General features: G+C 35.1%; 1 long non-coding RNA gene across 1 annotated transcript; it reads left to right on the forward strand.

Annotated features, from left to right (window-relative positions):
• Positions 1–1,340: 1,340 nt before the first annotated feature.
• Positions 1,341–3,106, forward strand: LOC100811591 (uncharacterized). The gene is made up of 2 exons (XR_419169.3): positions 1,341–1,471; positions 2,918–3,106. It is a non-coding gene; the product is annotated as an uncharacterized lncRNA (long non-coding RNA).
• The last annotated feature ends 267 nt before the right edge of the window (positions 3,107–3,373 follow it).

Below are 3,373 nucleotides of genomic sequence, written 5' to 3' on the forward strand. Positions count from 1 at the left end.
GTTGTTGCTTCCACTGTTTTGCTCATTACTCTCCTCCCGCGTCTCAAAAAAATTGAGCCCCCTTCTAGCAAACTTTGGAAGATTTTCTTGTTCTCCAGGGATGTAGAGATCATTGAGCTGTTTCAAACCGGTTTTGTTCAAAGGAGAATCGGGTTCACCAGTATAACCACCATTTCTTTTGATAGCATGGAAATGAGCATAAACATCCTTTTGTGGTTCATCTGGATCAAGAAATGCACCCTGCTGGGTGTCGCATTTTTGGAGTATGTGGCTCAGTCTCCGTAGGAGAAATGGCAGGTAAATCATCTGTCATCATCATAGGAACTTGATTAGGAAATGCTTCAGCCATGGTCTTATGGGCGTGGCGGATCACTCCAGTTGCATGATCATATCTCTCAGCCAATGCCCGATATGCCCTGTAAAACTCTTCAACCATTTTCATAAGCTCTGGGCATTTTTTATAATACATTTATGCTCTCCTGGCAAAGGAATCCGCATCTTCTTCAATAAGCTTAATCATTTGCTTCTCCTTGGCATCCATATCTGTGCAAGAGGGAATATCCTTGTGATAAGTTCAAACATTTTTAAAACACAGACAGTACCAAATGGATGATAACAGAAAAATTAAATATTGTCACATCTCTGAGAGAGTAAGCAAATAAACGATATAATTGAGAATAAAGGAAGTAGACTTGGCTCAGCAGACTAGCACATACAGAGCATGTAACATGTCCCTGGAGGAAAGAACTAATATGTTGTGAAAAAAAATAAATCACATCTCTCCATGCTTCAACATCTATAGCTAGAAAAAGAAAAATATTTTGGAGAAGATATTAACTAACAAAGATGATTTGAAAATATTCATGTAGACACACATTTGCAGTTTCAGGAAAATGCTTCCATAAAAATCCATATATGCCCCCTTAAATTTTGAAATGAAACTGAAAACAAATTTAAACCACATTTTATTATTGTGGCAGACATTACTGAAGATGAAATATACTTTCATTGGCAAGTCCTATATTATAAAGCTTCTAGCAGAAAAAGCATTTTGGCTACAATTTTAAGGCCTTATAGTCATAACAATCTCAACAAATTCCCTTTCAATTCGATGTCAGAAACATATATTTTCCCCATATATAACAAATCGATAAATGGTGTGTGATTCAATGAAGGTGCCAATTCATGAAAAATAAATGTTAAAAACCAAGTTCCCCTCGGACACGTAACGACGTTCGACGAATCCCATTACGCTCTTCGTAAGGCCCATTTTCGGCCCAACTCGAAGTCACAACAAGGTCTTCTACTGCATACTCTTTTCTTCCTTCATCGTCATCACACACTTTCTCTCTCTAACTCATTCTCACTCTCTCTCTCTGAATTTTCTCCTCTATCTGATTCCTTTTATTAATTGGAGTTTACTCGCTCCTTTTCCTTTCCCTGAAAACATTTCCTCGTCGTATTGATGTCGGTATGTGTTGTTTTCTCTCTCTTACTTTTTTTTGTGATAATTTGTATTTTCTCAATTGATTTGATTTTCTCTTTGATCATTGTATTGAGCTGTTGTATACGATTCTCCAATCGCTTATTTGCTTTTCTGATTTTATTTTTTCTGTGATTAATTTTGATTTATTTGTCTCAATTTTTGTTGTTCATTTCTGGATTTTGATACTGTGATCCTTCGGTTATTTGAGCTTTAGGTTCATGTCTTTGATTTATTCTGATTACATCTAATTATTATTCTTTGTCTTTGTATGAAATGTTTACTTCTGTGCCCTTTTGGTTCAATCCTCAAATGTTATGTGAAAGACTAGAATAGTCTTAGGATGTTGCTGCTCTTTACCATGTTTGTTTGGTGAATAATTCGTTTAGATGTATTAGTTCATGCTTTAGTCTTGCCTTAAATTGGGTGTGTTAATCGAAGTCAGTTTAACTGTGAGATTTTTCCTATTTTTGAATCACCGTGTGCTTTGGGTGATTGTTGCTATTTTTGTGTTTGTTCTCTTTTCTAGTAGCTTCTGAATCGTGTAGGCTGTTATCAATTATCAATATTGTAGGTACTTGTAGATCAGATTTCTAGTTGATTTCCTTTTCTTCTTTTCTTGTCCGGGGTGAAATTACTGAATTATTTGTTGTTTTGTTCTGTTACGACCTACCCTTTTCATAATTACTACCTCGTGATTTGTTGTTTTTTTTCTCTTCTGTTTCATCTTCCCATAATATTTGGAATGGTATAGAATATAAAAGTTTTTCTAACTAGCGGGACAAATCCAACTTTCTCAGAAGATGGACAGAGTCTATACCATGGATATTAAACCACTGAACAGTGTAGGAATGAATGACTGCTAGTCTCTGAGTAGGGAAAAGAAAAAACAAGAAAGTAGAGAGAACCTTTGTGTGAGTGATGACTTGGTTTGTACATATGCTGCAAATCATATGTGATTAGTTATGTCAAGTGCTGTCCAAACTCTAAATGATGACTTGACCTTTGTGTGAGTGATGTATAATGGATAAGCAAAGGTGTTTGGCAATTAGAAACATGTCTCTTTCTAGAGATTCAATAAGAATTTGGAAGAACAATTTACGTGAATTGACACTAGAATAATACAAATAGTAGCATGTCTATGATCTTAAGGTTTGGGTTCTTTACCATCAACAACTATTCCTTTTAATCAAACTTGTCTACTTTTATGTGTGATGTTTGGTCTTCATTCTTTTATGCTTAATAGGAACCAAATTTATTATTTGAGACATGCATTTATCAAACTTTTGTAGTATGTAGAAAATCTATTATGTTATCAGCTTTACACACTTTCTTTCCAGTCATATAATTATCAAGTTCATAAAAATGTTAAGGAATTATTTTAAAAATATTTTGAGTCTTTATTTTGCATTGGTTAATCTAATTATCCTATAGGAAAAGGGCCGGCCACTTCCAAAATTTGGTGAATGGGATGTCAATGATCCAACCTCAGCTGAGGGGTTCACAGTGATTTTTAATAAGGCCAGGGATGAGAAAAAGACAGGTGGCAACCCAGATTCACCAAGAAAGACTGCCACTGATCCTCATAGCAAACCTGCAGTAGAGCCTGGCAAAACTCAAACTGTAAGATGTTCTTGATGAATTCTCTCTCTACTTACCTGACAAACACACCATTGTTTTTATTTTTAATCTGAATACATCATATTTTGGTCCATCTGAACAGGAATTTTAACCATGCAAAAATGCTGATTGTGTTGTGACATGTGTGTCACGTCATGTATGCCTGTGTTCTTTGCATGAGTTGAGAAACTATTGGATGTGACATTTTCAGTAACTTGAGAAAATATGGTAGAACAAGAATACTAGCTTTGGCCTACTAAATTCAAGATG

The sequence above is a fragment of the Glycine max genome, chromosome 17 (assembly GCF_000004515.6).
Source record: "Glycine max cultivar Williams 82 chromosome 17, Glycine_max_v4.0, whole genome shotgun sequence".
Lineage (NCBI taxonomy): Eukaryota > Viridiplantae > Streptophyta > Magnoliopsida > Fabales > Fabaceae > Glycine > Glycine max.